Source organism: Saccopteryx leptura, chromosome X, assembly GCF_036850995.1.
Source record: "Saccopteryx leptura isolate mSacLep1 chromosome X, mSacLep1_pri_phased_curated, whole genome shotgun sequence".
Lineage (NCBI taxonomy): Eukaryota > Metazoa > Chordata > Mammalia > Chiroptera > Emballonuridae > Saccopteryx > Saccopteryx leptura.
The window spans coordinates 100,642,797-100,668,108 of record NC_089516.1 but is presented as its reverse complement, the minus strand read 5'-3'; the positions used below and the strand labels follow the sequence as shown (position 1 = coordinate 100,668,108).

Here is a 25,312-nt window from a genome sequence, read left to right as displayed (position 1 = left end):
GACCAGTTAAGTAGCCATGTATTTTCAAACACCTCTAAAGCCACTGCCACAACTCCAGTTACCACCTCGCTTGAGCTGAAATGCCAGAGTCAGAGACTGCCTGTATTTAGCGCTTTGTTCTTTAGAGAAAGCCACAGTAAGCAGCAGTGGTTTAACTTGCGCTCTGAGTAATGTCTGAGTCTTTAGAAGTTTAGGAGTGTCATATACACAGCTTTTCAACTGACTCTTAGCCACCCTTCCATAACAATTTTAACTGGCTCCTTGTTGTTATATCCTTTAAAGCTGCTGCCACCACATCTCTCACTGCTGACAGGCTTCTGGGATTGCCTGGGCCAGGAAATCCACAGCTTTGGAGCTATAAGTGGCACTAGATCTTTGGGTAACCCCCGAAAGTTATTACACAAAGCTGGAACCGGAGTGAGAACAAAGGTCTTCTGACATTGGCTGAGATTCTCACTATACTTTTCATAATACAAGGGATCCATAAGTGTATGTAAATGTATTCATTTTAGTTTTATGTTAAGAAGCACACAGTTTTAAAGCACACAGTAGTAAAATAATCATTTTGTAGTATGAAGTCTCAGTCTCAAGTTTACTGTCTTGTGTCAAGTTTGGGGCGTATTTCCATAAATTGAAGAATATGCCCTTAGAGATATTCAACCAAAACTATAAGAGTAGCAGAATATCAGGATTAGGGAAACCCAAAGCAAAACCCAAAACCCAAAACCCAAACACACACACACACACACACACACACACACACACACACACACACACACACAGTTTAGTTTAGATTGCCCCTTCTTTAAACATGCCTCCAACAATCTACTAGTTATGTTTCTTAATTACAATAAAAACTTATTTTATTTATTTACTTATTTATTTTGCATATGCTTGACTTGTTCAGGTTATCTTATCTGAGTTACCTCATTTAATCTTTTCAACAACTATGTGAAGTTGAAGGCGTTTCAATTATAAGTACAATCTAAGTTGCTTAACCAGGATTTAGAGAGATTAAGTAATTTGCTAAATAACAGCTACTACATAACAGCACCTGATTCTGTCTAATTCCAAAGTGAGTGTTCCCAGCCACTGTGTGTGCTGCCATCCTCCGGTACCATCCCTGCCTTGTTTCCCTTGAAAACTTCCTAAGGCAATGTGTCCTATTAACTCAACTGCTTTTCCCTGGTCTCAGCTCACAGGAAAAACAAAACATACAGTCATTGAATAACTTTTCATTTGGGTACTCAGTTTCCTAACTCAGTATTCCAAAACCTCCAGTATACCCCCCTCGTGAATTCCAGTCTTCCTCAGCTCCTCCTGGGTTCTCTTTTCTTTTAGAATCCTGTGACACACTGTCTCCCTCATTGACCTTTTTTGTTCACAACTGTCTTCTCAGTCTAGTTTGATGTTCTGAATATCCATGGTCCCATTAGAATTGATCGTTTTCTCAGAAACACATGCTCACAAAAAAAAACAAAAACAAAAAAAACAACATTTTTTTTTTTCCTGTGCAGCATTAGCAAGTTTACATGGAATACTAGTTCAGCCTTCTGGTTTCTAGCTAGGCTTAACTCTCTGAAATCTACCATGGTAGCTTCCTCACTCCAATCCGTGGTTTGCTTTCTGCACTTTCAGTTACTCACAGTCAACCATAGTCTGAAAATATTAAATGGAAAATTCCAGAAAGAAACAATTCATGAGTTTTAAATTGTGTACAATTCTAAGTGTGTGATGAAATCTCGTGCAGCCCTGCTCTGTCCTCCTGGGACGTGAATCATCCCTTTGTCCAGCATCTCCACACTATACACTGCCCACCCATTAGTCACTTAGTAGCGGTCTAGATTACCAGATCGACTGCCATGGTATGGCAGGGCTTGTGTTCAGGTAACTCTCATTTTACTAATCATGACCCCAAAGGCAAGAGTAGAAATGCTGGCAGTTCACATAGGCCAAAGAGAAATGGTCAAGTATTTCCTTTCATTTAAAAGGTATGCATATATAGGAAAAAAATACTATATATACGATTTAATACTATCCACAGTTTCAGGTAGCCACTGGGCATCGTGTAATGTGTCCCCCATGGATAAGGAGGACTACTGTAGGAATTTGGGGTAGCTTAGGGAAGGCTTCACCATAAAGGGACTATAGATAAAAATCTGTGTTCTTCTTTACAACTGGTCGAACTTGAGACAACATTTCGGGGGTAAGAAGTTAGTCTGATCCTTAGAAATTATAATTAAGGAAACATTTCAAATTACCAAGTAATTTAGAACACATTTATTGCCTTAGTTTACATTTTTACAATTTGAAGTTCCTTGGGGCAACTTTCATAAAGTAAGAAAAATCTATATAAGTGGAAGACAAATATATCATGACTGACATTTTTCTAATTAGAATTTTTAAAAAGTTATTTCAGGAAGGAATTCTGTGTATTTGAACATGGACTATGTCCATTTTTACATAAGATTTCTTACAGTTGTAGGGATTTAAAAAATAATAAAATTATCCAGATTGTGTCTCTTTCTTACTGCATCTGGGATTTGGGAATCTTGAGCATTTGGAAAACAAGGAACATTTTTTTTAAGTGCATTTTTAATTTTATACAAGTCTTATTGCTGTATTGTGTTTGTTTAGATTTTTAGGAAAACAGTAATGAAAACTTTAGAACAGAGGCATTGTGAACGTCTTCTGTTTTTGCCCTGATCCATTTTAAACTTTTTCTTTGTCTGAAACAAATAGTACATCATTGGAAGTCTGTTTTCAGGATAGGCATTTTAAAATTTGACAGGAAAATTACCTTTCAAATTTTTTTATTCATATAGCGACTGTGGATAACAAAATTAATAGCAATAGGATTTCAAAGAATGTTGCCAGTGTAAGGCTGTCACTTACATATTTAAGTCCCACATTCTGGAGTCATCGTGGTAACCTGGCAATTTGATGATGCATTGAGAGGGGAACCAGCCAACAGCTGGAGATGCCAGTCCAGAAATTAGTAACAATTTTAGTCTTTGGGAGGTCAGCGAGGCTAAACAATGCACTTCTAATGCCATTTTCAGACTTACGTCATAGGCCTAAGAGGTGGGAGGAAAGGGTAATGGGGCCTGGTAGAGCAGGGATTCTGCCACATAATTGAATGTCAGATTTGATTGCTGTTGTTCTGTTTCTTGCCTAAGGTGTATCCCATTTTAGGTTCAAGACTAAGAAAACCTTCCAGAAGGAAAACGGAATGTTTTCAAAACAAATAAATCAGTATATAGCTCAAGGCCTTACAATTTCAAAGTACAAATTTCTTGTTTCCCAAAGGATTCGTCCAGGGATTTCCCCAGACCCCCAGACTCATTGTATTTCCCCATGTATAAGACGCTTCCATGTATAAAATGCACCTTAATTTTGGGGCCCGGAATTTGGGGAAAAAATATTACATAAAGTTATTGAATTCAAGTTTTATTCATCATAAAATTCATACAACTCCTCATCCATATAAAAAAGCTGGAAATTGCAAGTAAAAAAAATCTACAACCACTGTATAGGACACACCCAGTTGTTAGACCCCAAATTTTTCGGGAAAGGGTGCGTCTTATACATGGGGAAATATGGTACTGCTGTCTACTTTGTGTGCTCTTTGCGCATGCACGCTGTGATCGGTACAGTGCTGGCTTTATCTTGCCTTGCAGTGTACACACTTTCTTGCATGGCTATCTTTCTTACTTAGATTGGTGGTCCCTGGAGGACCTAAGCCAAAATTGTCATATCTTTGCATCTCTTAAGTAGCTGGGCGGGATTAGGCATAGATCAAAATAAATGTTTGAGTTAGAGAGAGCAAGTACCTATAGGATGTTGTTTACTAGGTGGGTAAGGCGGTTCAAGAAATTATTAGGAGCCAGAGCCTATGCAAGGAAAGTGAGAAATGAAGATTAAACATCCCCGGCAGTGTAAATCATAGGAAAATAAAATTAATTTGCAAAAACAATTTACTTTCATTTTTAGGAACCTAGACATATGTCTAACCTAAGATGAGACATATCTTCATTTTTTTTCTATTTATTATTTTAGATCAAGGAATTTTTACTTGTTATTTGTGTCAGTTGTCATTTAATAAAGAATGGTAACACTTAAATCTTATAGGAGACTTTAGGTAGAACGAATATTGAGATAGTCTAGTTGTAGCCGTTAAGTTTTTCTCTTATAGAAATGAAACAAAATAATATCTTAAAATGTGCTCCCATGGCAAAACCAATATGTACTAATTCTACAAATGAGTTGACTAAGAAACAGATAGCATGAAGAAAAGAAATGAGGGTAATATTTAACATCCTATATGTTTCAAGCATTTTGTGCCGCAAGACAGCTTAGTATTAGAATTGCTTCGTGAAGGACATTTCATTCACAGCGGCATTAGTGTCCCTTTATTTTTTTTAATCCTCACGAGTGAGATGGCCATTTCTGTGAAGGTTTACTTGTAGGTCCTAGTCTTAAAAACATTGGGTGAACAGGCGATGGTTTGTCAGAAATAACCTTCCTGTAAATGGCCAAACACCTTGGGGGAACCGAAGTTTCAGGTCAGCAATCAGTCACAGATCATCTCTTCAAATAGTGCCATTTATGAATATCTACTTAATTATTCTTGCTTTTATTAATGTGTGAAGCCACGTAAAGAGACTATGTTTACATAGAAATAAAACTTGAATTCAACAAACAAAACACTACCTCATACCTTTTTCCTGAGGAAGATTTGGGCCAGGGATTGTGACAGCATGTTGATCATTTTATTTAGCAAGTTCAAAAAACTCCTTTTGAGAGATGAGGTCTCTAAGAGCTCCTGTCTGCAATTACCAACTGTCGGAATATTTGCTCTGGAACGGGTCCCACCCTACTCTGAGCCCAATTTCCTTGCCGGTGCCTCTGCAGTAAGTACTGTGCAGAATCGTGTGGCAAAAAACGGTTTGGAGATTAAATAGAATGCTCAATACAATACAGTTCAGTTGCAGTGGAAAGGAAAGAATTCCTTTTGGTCTGCATTTGACAGGAATGTGTTAATTTCAACAAAACATCTGGCATAAAAAAAAGTTGTGCATGTAGGACATTTGAGGGGGTTACAGAAGGAGAAGGGATTTTCTGTGCTTAACAATTGCCAGTATAGCCAAGCCATTTCCAAGTTGTGTTTTGTCAAACTAGGAAATTTAGTGGGATCAGATCTACTCAGCGCTTCCAGGGGCGAAGATCCAAACCCAGCTGTAGCGAGGCGCAGTTATTGACTGAGAACTGAGGCTCTAACCCAGCGTCTCCTAGCTAGTTTTCATTAATAGGTTTAGCATTGCCCTTTTTATATTCTGGGGGGAAAGACTGTCTTTGTGGTTTATTGATTGAACTTGTACAAGCTGAACTTACTATAAAATATCTTTCTTCATCGGCATTATTTTATTACAGATTTCCGTGTTCTTGCTCTTTCTATTTTCTTAATGAGGTAATTCAAACTTAGAATAGTCACTGTAGTTTCAAAGCTTGATTGAAAGATGCATTCAGTATTTTCTCTAAATAAGCAGCAATTATAATAACACAGCTGTCATTAAAGATAGAAGTTACGATAAATCCTGACAGTCTTGCTTCTCAATTATATCAGGCTGAAATAAGGTTTATTGAGTTCAGCTCCACATTTACTCTGAGCAAGGTACTGCACTAGATGCTGTGGAGCAGCAGAGATGAACAGTACCTAATATCTGCTGTCGGTGAGCTTGTTGTCTTGCAAGACAGGTCAATGTGTACAGAAAAGAATGTAATAAGTGCTACTTTAGATGTATAAGTAACACTTTTGGAACTGAGAGAAACGAGCTCTGGTTGGTTAGAGTGGGAAAGGTTTTAGAGAAGAACTGACATTGCAGCCGAACCTCTGTGGACATTTAACATTCAAAAGTGAGGGTGCGGAGAAGGCGTACATTATGTGTCCAAAAGACTTCCTGAGCCAAATGCAAGGGAAGAGGACAGTGTATGTTGTTTGGGGGAGAACTGTAAGTGACCCTGTGTGTGACTTGAGCTCTAGTGAGGACAGTCGGAGAGAAAATGATAGACAGGGACAGGAATTTTTTTATGCATTGAATTGCCATTGAAAGGTTTGAAGCAGTTAAAGGTCATCAGGGATAACTCTGGCTGCTTGCATGTAGGATAGAACGGACAGGAGAGGGATGAGAAACAGACCAGTTAGGAGGCTAATTTTAAATATTCCAATTGAGAGATGCTACAGGCCTGAATTAGATTAATAGCAGGAAGGATATAAAGAGATATTTAATGGAAACATAGTAGTAATAGAATAAGACAACACCGTATGTGGGAGCAAGGAAAAAGAAGATGTAAAGATGCCTCCAAAGCCTCCTCCGTACACGACGGAGAGGTGACACAATTAAATGTGAGAAGCAACACAGGAAGGGGCACACACATTTGACACATTGCTTGTAAAAGAGTCAGTTTTAATGTCAAAGTAATTTTGCTTTAATCTTACAGCATCTTTTTATTGGAGTTTTTCTTTAATTAAGAATTTATTGAGCCTGACCAGGCAATGGCGCAGTGGATGGAGCGTCAGTCTGGGATGCGGAGGAGCCAGGTTCGAGACCCAGAGATCACCAGCTTGAGCACGGGCTCATCTGGTTTGAGCAAAGCTCACCAGCTTGGACCTAAGGGGTTACTCGGTCTGCTGAAGGCCCATGGTCAAGGAACATATGAGAAAGCAATCAATGGACAACTAAGGTGCTGCAGCGCACAATGAAAAACTGATGATTGATGCTTCTCATCTCTCTCTCTTCCTGTCTGTCTGTCCGTATCTGTCCCTCTCTCTGTCTCTGTCACACACACAAAATAAGAATTTATTGAAAAGTGTTTCCTTTCAAGATGTGATAGTGAGACTGGAGTATACAATATGTTGTTATGTTACTAATATCATTTAATAAATTATTTTACATAAAAGCATAATAAAGAAAATAGAGGAACAAGACCCTTGATGTCATTATTTCCTTTTAGCCTTTGCTTAGAAATGAAATAATTTTTACAAGCTGCCTCTTCCTTGAAGAAACATTGATATATAACATTTGTTCAAGTACAGCTGAACTCTCAAAATTCCTCTTTCTAACCAAATATACATTTTTTTGGTGAGACATCTATAAAGAAATAAATGTTTATAAACACTGGGCAGTTGTTATGGAATCTAAATATCTGTACTTAACAATCTAAGAGTGTCTCGGTTTAAAGACTGAATGAAGATGGATTCCAGGCTTCTTTAAAGGTAAACAGCAATCTGTTGATTTATCTATAACAATGGAAACTGACTGAATTTTGTATTATGAGAAAAGTCAGCATCTTCTCTCCCATCTATTTTGCAATACTTTTGGGTAATCTTTTTTTTTCCTTTGGGGAACTTCCCAGATGTTTTGTGAATATGATTCCAATTTACAAGAGTTGTTTTTCTATTGTAGCTGAGTGATGTCCTATCTCTGAAACTCTTGGACTGATGTAACTCTAGCCAAGGGGTCTTCTGAAATGTGCGTAGGAGTGCCCCAGGACACGTTGGCTTCCTTGACATGCTTAGTCTCTCAAAGCTGCCTGTGGGGGCAGTTTCCTGGAGGTAATGAAGCCAGCCCCTAGTGCAGTAATTTCCATTAACAAAGCAAATAACATTTCCAGGTATCAGCGGGGGTCTAGATTTTAAGCAACACTCATAATAGAGTAAAAATGAACAGCTAGCACCACAGTACGGTTTAGATGGATCCTTGTGTATAGATGGCATGTTTGCTAAAAGGAAGAGAAGCCTTGAAATTTAGTGAAAAAGACAGAGTGGTTGCTGTTGTCCACATTGTCAAAAGAATCATTTTCAAATGAAAGATTGCGAACATGTATTTTAATGCCAATGTTTTATACTAGTCTAGCCTTAAGTACTGAAGACTCTTGACGAGTGTCCATTTGTGTTATGACCACATTGGTTTCTTGATAGATTTACTTAGAAAATTAATAGTCTCCCTTTAGCTTTATCTAGGTATGGATTATGCACTTTATGATCTTCTGTGGAAAGACCTTCCCAAACTGGAAAACCCAGAGCTGCCTCCCTCACTGCCTAGCAGTGGCATTGTGTCCTGTGTTTGACTGCCTTACGTGTGTGCCCAAGCCAGGCATCATTTAAAAAGAAAAATTTTCATTTAAAGAGTCGCATGCTTTTGGTGTTCAGCTGTAGATGAGTTTTGGATTGGCGGTCCCCTTGTTCATCTCTGTCAACACTGATGATACAGAGATCGCACAGACGATCAACCTCATAGATAAAGAGGCGTGCTTTAAAAGAGACTACTGACTTTCCTGCCCAGAACCATTTTGAAGATTTCCTTTCCCTTACAAAATGTACTGGCTAGCATTTCACTTTCATTAGAACATTGAACTATGATTATTTTATTCAGCATTCTTGTGGGATACCTATCAATTTTAGTCTCCCAAATTTCTTAAGCAAACACATTTGCTCGTTCTGGTAGTTTCAAGGTTTCTATAGAAACTAGAAATCTCAGAGCTTTTTTTTTTTCCTATCTTGTTGCTCTGATTCACAATTCTGTATGTGAAAAGAGCTAGTGTTATCACCTCAAACCAAGCAAAAGTAGTCAAGTACCCATCCATAATGTGCTACTTCTGAGGGTCTTGTGCTTGAGGGAAACCTAAACAAATCCAGGAGCGTACAGTATCATTAGCGTGGTCAGCCCTATCCCCATGACAAGGTAAGCAGACCTCTAGGGCAGTGAGCCGTGCTTGCAGGAGGAATAGATGTGCAGAGCTGGAAGACTGCCCTGAGTTAGTGAAGTGCGAGCCAATACGGAGGTGTGAGGAGGAACTACCTCCAGAACTGCTTCCTTTGGACAGGGATGCTGCCTTCTCATTTAGTGATTGACTCATAATGACTGAGCATTTTGTACTTAACGTGTAGGTTTCCCAAGGATGTTGTTGCGTAGTCTTCTCTTTTGTTTGTTCTAGTGTTTAAGTCTGTTATAGCTAGATGTAACCTGAGGTATGAGAGGTTAGTAACATCTTTAGGTCCGACAGTAAGTAAGTGATTGGGCTGTATTTCTGATTCCAGTTGTTAGTGACCTTACTAGACCTGTACTTAGAGGTCCTTGAGTGTAAACATGACCCGTAGGCGTGTGGCTGGCAATACAAAATTGGAAGTAAAAGCTCCCAAATTAAAAATAATTGCAGGAAGTCCATTATGGTCAATAAAGAACAAATGAAATATTTATTTTAAAATACTTTTACTTATTTTGCTGACACAGATAGTTCAAATGGGCTGTCAAGTAGAAGTCTTCAGAGCCCTGCTTTATGACATACACACAAATTTGTGATTCTGTTGTCCAGGGCATTTAGACGGCTAACTCTGAAGTTTGGAAAATAGCTTCTCTTTCAGCAAGTCTTGTACTTCTCTTACAACCCTAATTACAAAGTTCATTTGCTTCGTGTAGTGCACCCTTGTCTTCCAGTCAGCCTGGGTCACTTTAAATTAGTACACATTTTGAATTAGTGGAGCTCAAATTAATGACATTTTATTCCGTTACAAAGAGTTTGTTTTCCATCACTGATAATTATTTCCAGGACAGTTAAGTCCACAGAAAATATTTTCTCATTTGCTTTAATGTTATTTACCAAAGACTAAGAAGAGGCTTTTAGTTACACGGGAGAGGAGAGGACAGGGCAGTAGCAAAGGCAAATGAGGTGCTATCACCAGGTCTCTCAGATTTGCAGAGCAGGCTCTGAGCAGCATTCTAAACCAATATTATTCCTTGTAAAAGGCAAACCAGACCGGAGGATCTTGAAGTCTAATGTGATTGAGAGAATGTGTGCTGGTGCATACTAATACTCTAATTGCTATCAGGTCAGTAAGGTAGAAGAACCTCTCAGTTGACAAACATTCTGACAGCCCCGCAGAGGTGCACCAGAGGCTGGCTCGTTGTTCCCAGAGGCGGCCCTTCTCCCACAGATCCTTCTCATTACTTTAGAGGGTTGATTTTTTAAAAAATCCTCCTTCCGCTTGGAAGCTTACTCACCTGAAATGCAACAGAGAACCGGAAGAGTGGGTGGAGGATTTTTTGAAAGGATTTTTTTTTTTATTTGTGAACTCATGTCTGATTTCCTTTCCTTTAGCTCGTGTTCATTTAGAGAGACTGTTATCTTGTACTTCTTTTTTTTCTGAGCCTGCCTTAGCTGACTTGTGATTCATCTAGTTCATAAGATGTTCCTTTAGAAGAAGGTGTGAAAGGCATAAAAATAGACTGGCATTTTAGGTCCCTGTATGTTTTAACCTACAACCAAATAGTAGTGATAATGACTCCACAAGCATAAGAAGCCATTGGGTTCCTTGAGGATGCCAAGCATCTGTGTTTCCCTCAGGGGAAGAGCCTGTGAGATCAAGGCCGCTCTGGAACTCTATCATGGAAGTAGATTATTATCTATTTACAGCAGTCTATGAGTTTTATTTAGAAAAAATGTTGCTAAACTGTGCTGGATTGTGATTGCACAGTAAGTTATCTAACTAAAGACCAAAAAGACCGCTTACATCTTCTAACCGAAAAGCATTTAATAAATACTAAACGGGACTGTACACTTTGGTGGACAGTTTTATGTGACGAATAAAAGGATATTTCGAGTGTAGGGGAATGTTGAGTGTTTAATAAAGTCTAACAAGTAGGACCGTTTAATGTTTATTATGTTGCTAATAAATGTTCATTTAATATGAGACTATCTTGCTATATTCTCTCTTTTACTGCTTAAAAATTTGCTCACCATCTACTGAACACTTGGCGCTGGGCATACATACAGCGGTGAGTAAGAATGAACGCCATCTCCATGCTCATGGAGCTCACGGTACTCATGGTCTAATGAAGTTATACAGTGTGTCTGTAAAGTCATGGTGTACTTTTGACCAGTCACAGGAAAGCAACAAAAGACGATAGAAATGTGAAATCTGCACCAAATAAAAGGAAAACTCTCCCAGTTTCATACCTATTCAGTGCAGTTCGATGTGGGCTCACACACAGATTTTTTAGGGCTCCTTAGGTAGCTATCCCTTATAGCCTCTACAGACTTCACTGACTGATGGCCTACCAGAACGGGGTTTCTCCACCAAACTGCTTGTTTCCTTCAACTGCTTATCCCACCGAGTAATGTTATTCCTATGTGGTGGCGCTTCGTTATAAACGCGCTGATATTCACGTTGCACTTTGGTCACGGATTCGAATTTAGCGAGCCACAGAACACACTGAGCTTTCCTCTGTACCATCCACATCTCGACTGGCATGGCCGTGGGCTGCTCCGCTGTATACACGGTGTTACATCATCATCTGCGCATGCGCACATGCTGCACATCATCCTACAGAAACTGGGAGGGTTTTCCTTTTATTTGGTACAGATTTCACATTTCTATCATCTTTTGTTGCTTTCCTGTGACCAGTCAAAAGTGCACCATGGCTTTACGGACACACTGTATATATATAACACACACATGTGTATAATTAGTCAAAAATATCATTTTTAATGTATGCTTCTATAGGGTTTTGCTTAGCCTGGTAGATTTTCTACGAATAGGCTAGTATCCATAAATTTTAAAGTAGTAAGGCCTTGTGAGTTTAGGTGTCTTCCTCTATTATATATATATTTTTTACATCTCTAAAATGTGACTTGGTTTATGAGATTGGTACTTATCATTAGGAGCTCTGAGTTGCTCGTCTAAATGCCAATCATGTTATGGTAATATAGTGAAACTTCTATGAAGCATGTTCGTCCATGGGACTTCAATTGGACATCCTGTTCCACTATATATAGACTTGCAGTTGACACGTAGCAGGCACTCAATAAATATTTGCTAAATTAGTTCACATTCATAGACATTCTCTTCCATCATTAATCATGAGAACTGCCACTTACGGCAAGTTTTGCTGCTGTGGGGGACAGAGCTATTGTCACATGACTTGTAATTTAAATTGCATGGCTTTTATCCACTGCATTTTTTCCATCCCCAAATGAGGCTGTTTCCTTTTAGTATCTATTGTGGTTTCCCTAATATGCACTGTAGTACGGATTCAGCAGTTGTCATTATTTCAGCAGCATCTTGTGAAGCCTTTCCAACATATTTTTTTATTAGCTGATGAGCTTGTATCATGGAAACAAAGTCAAAGTAGAACCTTTTGTTGGGAGAATTGAGAAATTTTTCATGGTAAGAGAAGAGAAAACTATGCAAGTAAAATTTTTCTTTGGCTTTTAATATTAGGTTTATCAAGCTACCAACAAGAGAGGAAGAATTAAATATCCCTTTCTGTTTGATCAGGCTCACTTTAATCTCTTTGTTAAAAGGAATAAAGTAAAATCTGTTCTAAGTTAAGAGATCGGAAGGTAGACTGGATTCCAGTCCGAGAGTTTTAGGAGGACATCAAGAGCCTTATAGTTCTCCCATGCGGAATCTCCACATGACACTGCTATTTACTTGAAAATGGGCGTTAAGGTTACCTTGCCCTGACCAGATGAGAGTTTGACATATTTAAAAACACAACCAGAACACAGAGTGGCATTTATAATACAGACGGATTCTCTCATTGTTAGAGCTTGATAAAAGGGAACTAAATATTCTGTTTTAAAAATGCATAATTTTTCTGGTGAGTAATCCTATGGAGCTCAGGAGATGGGGAGGAATGATGGAACAGAATGAATAGACTGCAAGGGGTAAAAACACAATGAGGAGGGAGCAGCATGTGCTCGGAGTGTGTGAGAATGAAGTGAGGTGAGGGGCAGTGGGTAGGAGTAGAAAGGGCCATCGCAAAGACTGCAGCGTTGCTGCTCCCCCACCACCATTATTGGCTCAGTTTCTAGATTCTGTGTGACTTCGGCATGCTGACAAGTGCCAGGTGCGTGACAGTGTTGAGTTATTCTTGGAAGCTCACGGCTTTAATGTTCTAGTTGTTCCCTGGTGCCTGAGGCATCGTTTTCTTATTTGTTCCTTGAACGTCCATTCTGGAGTGTTACTGGATTAGAACAGAGTCGGGAGTCAGTCAACAAATATGTGAAAGATGAAGGGAAGGGTCAGTGGAGGGGGACAAGGGAAGTCAGGAGACGCAGCAGGTAGTCCCAGCTCCGCTACTCAGTGGCAGTGGGACTTCAGACATATCACTTTCTGCTCTGCTTCTCCGAAATGTAAAATGAAGGGAGTGAACTGAATAATCTCCTAGTGCTTGTAGCCATGACATTTGGTGACTCAATGATTATGGGTCCTTATTCTTGGAGGATACCTATTATGGTTTTTCATATAATGTAGCATTAGCTTTGTTACTTTATGGGGCTTTTTTGAGGGTCACCTAGGAGAAAAGATGGGACGACCCATTGGAAACTCTACAAAGAATCATATAAAATGAAGACAATATGAGAAACTTGAAAGAAACTTTCCCCCCAAAGATAGCACATAGAAATACAAATTAAAAGAGTTCTTTTTAAATGAATGTAAGGCAAGTTACAGAGGCCTTAATAACAGACATGTACTTATGCTTCACTGTGGGGACATATGTGGTTGCAAAGTACAGAAATCAAGAAACAGACTCGATTACCATTGTTCAGTTAAGCAGCAAGGCTGCCGGTGATTGAAGCACTCAACTTTTTCTCCAGCTGGCCTTCTGCTTAGAAAGAAATGGAAAGTATATTGTGTACCTTTTTCTGCCACAATTGCATATCTACTCCCCAAAAGCTGAAACAGAACATGAAAACTAGTACAGAAGGGAATGGGTCATCCTGACCTAATGGTGGAACATGACAACACGTGACTGCCTTGCTTGCTGCTGTCTTATACGTGTCAAGTGGAGGCAGCAGCTGCAGACCTTTGTCTAGTGTTTTCGCCTCTGCCCTCACCCCCATCCTTTTCTTTCATCTCCTTCTTGTGATGTTTTACCATCCATGCTTCCTCACCTTACTAGAGTGGAAAGAGGAAAAAAGGAAAACATCCAGAAGCTATGAGAGGAGAATAAGAGAAAATAAAGCTGAAAAAAAAAATCTCAGTGAGGCAGCCTAACCAGGTGGTGGCACAGTGGATAAAGTGTCGGACTGGGACATGGAGGACCCAGGTTCAAAACGCCAAGGTTGCTGGCTTGAGCGTGGGCTCATCTGGTTTGAGCAAGGCTCACCAGCTTGAGCCCAAGGTCGCTGGCTTGAGCAAGGGGTCACTCGCTCAGCTGAGCCCCCCAGTCAAGGCACATATGAGAAAGCAATCCATGAACAACTAAGGTGCTGCAATGAAGAATTGATGCTTCTCATCTCTGTCCCTTCCTGGCTGTCTGTCCCTATCTGTCCCTCTCTCTGCCTCTCTCCATCTCTGTAACAACAACAACAACAAAAATAATGAAATAAAAAAAAAAAAGAAAAACATCTCAGTAGGGCAGTGGAAAGTGCTGGATGCCTTTTTCTCTTTGTCAGCCTCGTAGATGAGTTTACTTTGCACCTCATCTCTGAGACTGACATAACTCTTTTCCTTTGTTACCCTTAGTTCCCTGTCAGTGACACCTGAGAAAATTACAGGTGTGTACCCAGTGAGAACCAGCATGCTAGTTTTCAGCAGACCTGCACCATCTAGGGCTGGTGATCTTTACAGAAAGGATAGTAAACCAGTGGGTAAGACTGAATCACCCTAACATGGCACATAAATTAGGGTGACAACATATGTTTTGCAGTTTACAGAGTTCACTTTATAGATTTGATTACCATGGAAAGAGGGATGGAAAAAAACTTTAAAAAAAAAGAGGCCTGACTCTTGTGGTGAGTATAAGAGAACTTATTCATTCAGGTTGGAAAAGTCAAGTTCAAAATCAGAAACAGGCCCGCTGCCTAGATATGTCCAAAACTAGTACGTTGGTAACGCTATTATGACTTCCAGCAGATTAAATTTCAAATTGTGGAAAGGCTTCAGAATAAAGGAAGGCTTAGGATCCCACTAATAGGGCTTATTAAATTTAGATAAAACAGATGTTTTTCAATGGCAGCAGTTCTGAATCATCAAGATCAAAATCGAGAAAAGAAGAGAGAAACAAGCTAATATTTTCACTTTAAAAAATACCGTTTATCTCACTTTCAGAACCTGCTCACACTTATACCTAAAGCATTCAGTTAAACCCCAGGAATAGAAACATTATTGGGGGGGGGAAATTCCTTAAAACTGATTACATGTGTATATATGATGTTGATTGGCTAACATTCTAGAAGTGGTGCTGTGAAAAGACTGGGATCTTGAGACAGGTGGCCCTCAGTTCAAAAGCAAACTCACCTACCTGTTTGTATGACCTTTGTCAAGTTGCTTAATCTCACTGAACTCACTCAACCTCAGTCTCTCTACAAAATGGGATTGTTTTGAAGCCTCAACAAGACAATGCCTGTATAGCACCTGACTCACAGTAGGTGCTCAACAGATATTGGCGCTTTTGTATTTAAAGCTGCTTTTGCTCGTAGCGTCATGTCTAAGTATATTAGAACCAGTCTCCTAGAATTTAACTAAGAACTGTAGATTAGCAGTCCCCAAAGATGGGCATAGCCAGATGGCCCATTGTGGGTTGAGAAGAAAAGATCAGAAATTCTATTCATGATCATTTAATGTAAAATATAAGAGAGTACTTGTATTCCACTAATATTTAGTGTGGCTTGGCCCTGGTGCTCTCATGTGCTCTCTGTCAGAGGGACACTGTCACATACTCCCGAAGAAAGCCTGAGAACCTTACTTGGTGGGAGGTGATAGCGGCACATTCCTCCTGGCATTCTCTTTCGGCATATTGCAACGTACTATTTCAGTCTGCACTTGCCTGGTTAAGTAAATTCATGGTTCTTAGTATTATCTTCAACCAGTGATTTCTTTGTAGGAATCTTCTAAGCCATTTGGCCATTACACGTGGGTTAGCTGAAGCTAGATACACTAACCCATGTAGGATACACAAGTAGCTTAAGAAGATTTCTATAAAGGAACAATGAATTGGTGATAATAGTAATACAACAAGCACAAGGCAAGGATGAGAAAATGGTGTAGGTAGCTGACACTTCTATAAGTTACCTCATAACCCAGTTGGCCTGGTTATAAAGTAAAACCGAAGATAATCTAATCACACCTGACAACATGCCAGCCCCCGAATAAGAGAGATTCTCAAGAACACTATTTGAAGTATGTATTTATACCTGCTGTCTTTATGAAAAAGGCTTACTCTCAGTAACATTGTGTTTTGGTTATGTAAACTACTGATAGTAGTACACACATACACTTTATAAATAAATATACACACTGGGGATACGTGCTAAAATTTTATTGCTAAGAATGCTCAGTAAAAACAGTTTGGAGACTACTGGTTTAGATAAGAGAAAGCAGGGAGCCTCTGGTCTCTCATTCTCTGTCTGCAGCCTTAGAGTTTTGTTTTGTTTTGCCATAGCATAACCAGTAGGATATAGGATAATGTATCTAAATCCATTGAGGACAAACTGAACATAACTCATGAAACTACTTTTCTGGGTAAATATTTCTTATCTGGAAGTCAAAGACTAGTCCCTGCCCTGGAGATTTTTTTAAAAATCCAGTTCAGGAAAACTAAGAAAGGAACAAAACAACACGAGTGCATGCCTGCAAGATGATGGAGCTTCTTGGTAAAGAGGCCCCTTACTTGATGTAGTAGAACTGTTACTAGAAAAAAAATGTGTATACATTTCATGTCTAGAAATTTTCCTGCAATTCTGGGTCACTCGGTAACTAAGAAACCAGTAGCAGCATGTGCAAAACAGATCCTTCCAGAAAAGCAGTTATCCTTGTCTGATCACTCTTCTCAGCATTCCTATCATAGCTAATTGTAAGAAATCGTTGATATATATTCACATATTATTTTGTAATTTACATGCTCCTTGGCTCTTCACATAATAAAAACATAGAGCGGTACCTAATAAATATTTTGAAAGTTCAAGAAAATTAAATGAAAGCTTTAAAAAAAAAAAAAAAAGAAAGAAACCCCAGAACCTGCAAAGGTTGCCATTATTTCCTGGGATGACCACATTGGATTCTTAGAGAAGATAAACTTTTTTAGATCCTCCCATATGAAGTTTGAAGGGTCACTCTTAGTCCTGGGGTTTCCTTCCTTTCACCAGAGCCATGATGTGGGGCAGCCCTGTGGGCATCTACTTAACAGCTATGCTGATGACCAAAGTTGACAGCCACTGCTTGTCAAGCACCTAGTGTATGCAGGACCCTCCTGCAGGCGCTATTATTTATTTGTTGCAGTACCTCTGAGAAGTAGGTACTATTATACCCACTTTATACACGAAATAATGGAGGCTGACACAGGTTAAGAGACTTATCCAGATGTCACACAGCTGGTATGCAATAGAGCCAGGATCCAAATGCAGGTATATCTGACTCCAGAATCCAAACTCGGCCATTCTACTGTGCTGTGTTCTGTAAGGACTGTGCTCCATGTGTTAATGACGACTTCAATTTCACATTCTTAGGAGCTACAGTTTTTGGCAGTTAAGTCACATGGAAGTGTTGCGATACTTTGGAGATGTCCTTTTAATGGCTCTGGGGAAATGATACTTGGTCAGGGTTGTAGAGGTTTCTAAATTCTAAGAGAAAAGTCAATAAAATGTACATTCAATTTGTTTTGAGAGGTAGTTCAGTTTTATAGTGTTCTAGCTGAGATAACATAAGAATAAGTGAGATTCCCCCGGAAACTTTGAAAGCCTGTATCAGGTTAATTTTGTGTTATTTCTCTTGAAAGTAGAGATGATCTCACATTTTCAAACTTCCCAAGGTGAAAATTATTGCTAGTCATGCTGTAATCTTTTCTCCAGACCCACAGATTTTTTTTTCTTGCCAAGATCACTGAGAACACTGTTCTGAACTGTACAGTAATGAATGACCCAAAGTAATTTTAAGACTTAAAGATGAACCTGAGTCATAAAGAGAGAATTAAATTATGTTCATCATACTCGAGTAGAACATATTTTTAAAAGATTTCATCAGAAAAATGATTAGAACAAAATACTGTTTTATAGTAAGTTATTTCTAAAAACAGGATAGAGCAAATCCAGAAACTCTGCAGGAAGAGCATCGTGTGGGCATTACATGGAAAGAAAGGAGGAACACCTGCTGTATACACTAATCATTTAGCCATCTGTTTTTCTCTCTTTTCCCCCAGTTTTAGTTCTGCTCCACTGACTGAAATTCACAGCCTATCCTCCTAATTTAGAGGTGAGGAACTTGTGGCTGGGAGGCAGATTCTTGACCATTCTATTCTGTTCATCACAGCATGCAGCAGCCCAGAGACTATTGTAGCTATATCAAAGAGTATAAGCTTTTAGTTATATTTATTGATTCTTTTACAGAGAGGGAGAGAAAGGGGTAGGTGAGGAGCAAGAAGCATCAACTCTTAATTGCTTTTCGTATGTGCCTTGACCGAGCAAGCCTAGGTTTTGAACCAGTGACCTCAGCATTCCAGGTCGAGGCTTCATCCACTGCACCACCACAGAGAGTAGCTTTTAAGAATTCTCGATTAGAGCAATTCAAGAACTTTAAGCTAATCAGTAGGTGATAACCCTCCAAAGCCTAAGTAAATCCTGTAGGATAGGAATCAGATAATATATATGGAAACCTATAGTACCGTATTTCCCCATGTATAAAATGCACATTTCCCTGAAAAATTTGGAGTCTAAAACCTGGTTGCGTCTTATATAGTGGTTGTAGATTTTTTTTTTTTTTTACTTGCATTTGTGCTCATTGTTGAAGACAGTGATTCGTCATCAGACACAGATGAGAAGAAGCTAATGGATGGGAGTTTTGACAGTGATGAGGAGTGTATAAATTTTATGATGAGTAAAACTTGAGTTCAATCACTTGATGTAATACATTTTTTTTCAAACCTCGGGCCCCAAATTAGGGTGCGTCTTATACATGGGGAAGTATGGTATCTCTGCAGCCCGCCTCCCTTTCCCTTACCCTTCCACTCCTCCTCCCTTGCTTTCCCTTTGTCTCTTCTGTGTGTCTATTTACTTAACTTTCCTTACCTCCCATTTCCTTTTCGTCCTTCTTTTCTTTTCCTATCCATCTTCATTTCTTTGTATATATTTCCTTTTTCTTTTTCTCTCCCTCCTTTCTGCTTTCTCTTCCCTTAGTTCTTTCCTCCATTCCCCATTAACCACCCATCATAATCACATTTAAAATATATATTTTAAAATTAATAACTGTTAATGTTCATTGAGCAGCAAATAGGTTATAGTTCTTACTCTAAAGGGGAAAAAAATCTCCCAGTTAAGTAACAGTTCACATATGGCTTAGTGATGAGAAATTCCTTTGGAGTCACAGCTCTCACTGAAAAAGGTTCCTTTGCCTCTTCCTTAACCATATTCATGTCTTTTGTCACTCCTCTCTACTTTAAGTTTGATGAAGTCACTTACTTTTTTTACATCCTGTTTTATATGTGTTACCTTCTTTAAAACAGAGAAGGTAAAATTGCTACCTGATGTGAAAGAAAGGTTATAGATAATTCTAGTACTCTGGGCTTCCGGAGTTCAGACATGCCACAGGCACATTCTTCTCCAGAAGCTTTGATAAGAAATGTCATAACTTCTAGATGATTGAAACCCCTCATGAAAAAAATAAAAATAAAAAAATTTTAAAACCTCGTTTTTATTTTAGACTAATGTATGCTTAATTTGCTTTTCTTCACCTATCAAAACAGAGTTTTTTAAGTTTGGTTTTAATGACTTCCTTGTCCTGAAAAATGATTGCCTGTAATACAAATCCCTTCTCAGTTTGGTAACTTTCCACTGGTTAACTGATCGGGGTCCTCAATGTTTTAGAAATCAAAGGAATGAATGAAAGAGGGAGTGGATGGCTAGCGAGCTAGTATCGATGAAATAATTTCTGTTCCATGCTTATTGTTAATGATGAGCCTTGTACGATCTAAAGGTTTGTCTCTTTTCAGCTTTTCCTTTTTTTCTTATAGTTTCCAGGCACTGTCACAAACACTTTTATTCGTTGATAGCTAAACTCTTAATTTATTTTTTAAAAATTGTTCATTTTCATTAAGGTGCTATTTAACATTAGATATTAACTTTGACAGATGTTACTGCTGCTTCTCAATTAGGAAAAATAATATTCTTGGGAAGGTGCCAGTTTGAATTGAATATATTTGAATTTGGTATGCGAATTAAACTGTTGTTTAAACCTACCCGTCCATCATATGGGTGATGAAGCAGCCAGCTGGTTTTGTGCGGAAGAGCTCCCCCCCATAGCAATATTCAAACATTAGAAAATGGCTTCCTATTATAGCAGAGATAACTTTATATGAATTTACTACAGGGTCTTATTATTTGTCAGTTCCTTGGGCTGCCTAGAATTTAAATTGGCAGACACTGCTTTGGTATAAAATACTTTCCATGAACAATGTTAAAATTTTAAAATCCTTTTTGCTCCTGCAGATTTTCAATAGACAGGATGTCTATGTTTACCCTTTGGCTACTAACGAATGCTGTTAAATTATTATTATTTATCTTCTTTAGGCAGAGTCATGGCAGGTATTAGATCAGAATTGCCAAGTAAGGCAATATTTAATCTTAAAATTTTTTAAATGCTAATCCATTCAAAGGTGGCAGCTAAAGTATTGATACTAGAAATAATTTTAGATTTGAGTCAGGAATCTGGGTTGTATCCCTACCTGTGTCACTAACTAGCTGGGTCACCTTGCATAAGTCACTAGCTAACTCCAGGCTGCATAGCCTCTCTAAGAGCTCAGCTTCCATGTGGCATGTTCTATACGTAGAGAGTGGGCCGCCTGACCTGCGGTGGCACAGTGGATAAAGCGTCGACCTGGAAAGCTGAGGTCGCCAGTTCGAGGCCCCCAGCTTGCCTGGTCAATCCACATTGAGAGAAGCAGCTACAAGCTGCTCCTGCTCTTCCTCCCCTTTCCCTTTCTCTCTCTCTCAAAATTGATAAATAAAATCGTTTTGAAATTTTTAAAGAGAGAGAGGGAGCCGAGTGAAGCTGAACGTTCTTGTTTATCAGCTATCCACAGCAGCCTAGCAGCTCTGAAGTCAGTCTCCAAGCTGCATTTTTCATCTTTTTGTAAAATCCTTTAAATTATTTATTTTGAAAGCAGGGGTGGGGGTACAGGGATAGACAGAGAGGAAGGGAGAGAGATAAGAAGTATCAATTTTTCATTGCAGCACCTTAGTTGTTCATTGATTGCTTTCTCATTTGTGCCTTGACCAGGGGGCTCCAGCCAAGCCAGTGACCCCTTGCTCAAGCCAGCAACCTCTGGGCTCAAGCCAGCGACCCCGCACTCAACCTAGCAACCTCTGGGTTTCAAACATGGGTCCGCTGCATCGGCCAATGCTCTATCCATTGCACCACTGCCTGGTCAGGCTAATCCTTTAGATTCTTGCTAGGCTTTCATTGCTAGTTTGTTTCCCTAGGAATATTCATTTAGAGATATGGAGGGCTTCCTACCTTTTGGATTTTTTTAATGTTCATGAACTTAATGAAAAGTTACTTAGAGTTGATTAATAAAACAAGTATTGAAGATTTGTTTGAGTGTCTGTAAAATCAGACTGTTTCTATCATGCCTAATGCACCTTCACTATTTCAGAGTTTTGAAATTAATGCTTTTGAGTCTTGCTATGGCTAGGCATGATTGTCAGTTTCTCTTATTAGCCATGTAGCATTTACCCACCTACTCCTTGTTCTGAGTGTTCTTTTTCTTTAATGCCCGGAATGATTGAGCAACTAGGAAAGCTTGCTAGCCTGATCCTCAGTTTCATTTTAGAAAATTTCCTCAAGTTGGAACTGTTTGAGTTGCACTGAGTTACAATTTACCTTTCATTGGTTTGCTTACAAAATAAACGAAATAACTTGCCCCAGAGTGTTGAGAAATTAACTATATGACAACTTTAGCATGTTTATTGTTTTAATGTAAAAGCTACAGCTAGATACAAAAAAGCTCTCTAAGGCACCCTTAAAAAAGAAGGGAATCATACCTTTGGAGACAGCATAGATGGACCTGGAGATTATTATGTTGAGTTAAATAAGCCAGGCAGAGAAAGACAACTACCATACAATCTCACTTACATGTGGAATCTAATGAACCCAATAAACTGAGGAACAAAATAGAAACAGAGGCTGGGTCACAGGGAACAGACAGCTGTCAGAGGGAGGGGGGAAGAGGGTATGGGATCAAAGAAAGTGAAGGGCTTAGCCAAAATTATATATGCATAACACATAGAGACAACAGGGTAGCAACAGGCAGGGAAAGGCTAAGGGGAGGGGAATGAGGGCTGAAAGAGACTTTGCTTCAGACTGAGTGGAGGAGCAGGGCATGATGCGGTGGGCAGGTGGTACTATATTGAGGTGTATACACTTGAAATCTATGTTTCGTAAACACAGGTAAAGTTTGGTAAAGCATGTCGATCCAATAAATTAAAAAAAAAAAAAAAAAACATATTTAAGGCCCTGGCCAGTTGGCTCAGAGGTAGAACGTTGGCCCAGTGTGTGGAAGTCCTGGGTTTGATTCCCGGCCAGCGCACACAGAAGGGTTCATCTGCTTCTCCACCCTTCCCCCTCTCCTTTCTCTCTATCTCTCTCTTCCCCTCCCGCAGCCAAGGCTCCATTGGAGCAAAGTTGTCGGGGGTGCTGAGAATGGCTCCGTGGCCTCTGCCTCAGGCATTAGAATGGCTCTGATTGCAAAGGAGCAACGCCCCAGATGGGCAGAGCATTGCCCCCTGGTGGGCATGCCAGGTGGATCCCCATTGGGCGCATGCGGGAGTCTGTCTCTCTGCTTCTCACTTTAGAAAAATACAAAAAAAACCCACAAAAATACAAACAAACAAAACCCCAATAAACATATTTAAATTAAAAAGTCTTCATTAAAGGAAGCCTAGTACTACAATTCAAAAGGCAGACAATAACAAGTGTTGACAAGGATAAGGAACACTAGAAAAACCCTCATACGTTGCTAGTAGAAACATAACTGTGGTCCAGCCTCTGTGAGAAACAGTTGGGCAGCTCCTCAAGAAATTAAACAGAGAATTACCATATGATCCAGCAGTTCCACTCCTAGCTACCTACCCAAGAGAAATGGAGACATGTCCACACAGAAAACTACAACAGGAATGTCCAAAGCAGCATTATTCATTATGCCAAAAAGTGGAAACAAGGCAGATGTCTATCAGCAGATAAATGGATGACAAAATGTGATATATCCAGATAATTGAGTACTATTGGGTAATAAAAAGGATGAAGTACTGATAGACGCTAGAACATGAATGAAACCTCAAAAACATTATGCTGTGTGAAAAATCTCAGACACCAAAAGCCATATACTGTATGATTCTGCTTATATGACATGTCCAAAATAGGCAAATCCATAAAGACAGGAAGTAGATTTATTGCTTTCTAAGGGCTGGGGGTAGGGGAAAATGTGGAGTGACCACTAATGGGTATGGACTGTCTTTTGTGTGTGATGAAAATATTTTAAGATTGGATAATGATGACAATTGTACAACTCTATGAACACACACACAAAAAGAACACATTGGATTATGTACATTAAAGGGGTAAATTTTATGATATGTGGATTATATCTCAATAAAGCTGTTATTTATTAAGAATTACTTGAAATTATAAAAGTATGTTTAAATTACATTTTTGCCAGGGGCTAGAAGGAAGGGGGAATGGGGAATTAGTATTTAAGAAGTATCGTCTTTCAGTTGGGGAAGATGAAAAAAAATGTGGGAGATGGATGGTGGTGGTTATTGCACAACAGTGTGAATGCACTTAATCTCACAGAACTCTACACTTAAAAATGGTTAAAATGGTAAATTTTATGTTGTTATATTTAACTTCAATAAAAGTCAGTAACCCTAAAAAATACATTTTATATTCTAATATGTAAGGCTTTTTTGTTTTTAACAGGAAAACTGAAAGTGTGATTGGCCATTTAGTTTTTATGCATAGAATTTTTCTGGTCTGTGTTTTAGGACTTCTCTCTAATGTGTGTGTATTTGTCGGCGGGGAAAAGTTGGAGTTTACACACACACACACACACACACACACACACGTCTTTATCTTGGCTTCGAGTGAGAACTTGAAAACACTTTTTAAAACTTTATTTGCCAATAGGAAAATAAAAGAAGCCAAACCGTAGGAAATGTATGTTGTTAAATTGTAAAACAGTGAAATGCTGTTCTCAGAGCATGAAGTATCTCAGATTTCCTGATTTTCTTGGCTAGTCTTGGCTCTTTGACTGGGGGGGGGGCATTTATACTTTATAGAACACCTCTATATCTTTCTATGAGCATTTTCCTCTGTCTAGCAGGAATAGAACGACCACCAAGATGCATTGAAAATACAAGCATAGGCATATATTTGTACAATAATACAGTGGGTAAGTTTCAGAATGCGAAGAAAGGGGTAGAAAAAAGAAAATCCAGCAATGAGGAAGTCACTGAAAAAAGAATAAAATTCTTTCCAAAGGCCTCGGAACTTTGTTATGATGTATGACCCGAAGAGTTTGTAGGCTCTAAATTTGTAACCTCTAAGGATTAATCTGTGGAAACGTGTGTAGGACTAGCTGCCATAGAAGACGTCTGAGGATCAGTGGCATGTTTGTGTTTTTTGACCAGGAAGTGTTTTTTTTTTAAAGTACAAGGAACCCATAGTACCTGTGTGTCTGTCTGTCTGTGTATTTTCTGTCTATTGTTGCAGGAAGAATTAGGCTCTTTCAACATGTTTGTCTTTTATGGTGGGGTTTTTCTAGAATTTGGCATTGTAATATATACTACCTTTGATTGCAAGTTTCAATCAGAGCTGATGTACTCAGAAATCCATTGATGTGATTAATGGTCTCCTAATCATACTATTATTCCTTAGATTAGCCTTATTTCCTGCAGTTTCACAATGTTTTTGAGTCATATCTTAAATTATGCTTTGTATGGGTCCTGAAATCCTTGCATTTTTAGCCTGTAATTTGCACAATTCTTTTCCTTTGATTTCTTTTGCTTGAAGAAAATGAAATTTTGATCATCTTTTTTAACTCGTTAAATGCTATTCTGTGGTAACTGGTCTACCTGGTGTGAAGATTTTCTGGGTCATTTTTTGTTTGTTTTTTAACGCTATGAAATGTGCAAGCGCGCGCGCGCGCACACACACACACACACACACACACACACACACACACACACACACTTTTCCCCACCAGCACTAGATCCAGAAGTTTTCCCACAAGTTTTTATTAGTCTGGTTTTTATTCTCTTC

At 39.0% G+C, this 25,312-nt stretch overlaps 1 protein-coding gene across 1 annotated transcript in view; it reads left to right on the top strand.

The window, feature by feature from the left end:
* AMMECR1 (AMMECR nuclear protein 1) overlaps window positions 1–25,312 on the top strand; it is a 112,944-nt gene that overhangs the window by 67,377 nt on the left and 20,255 nt on the right. The gene's annotated exons all lie outside the window — the stretch shown is intronic.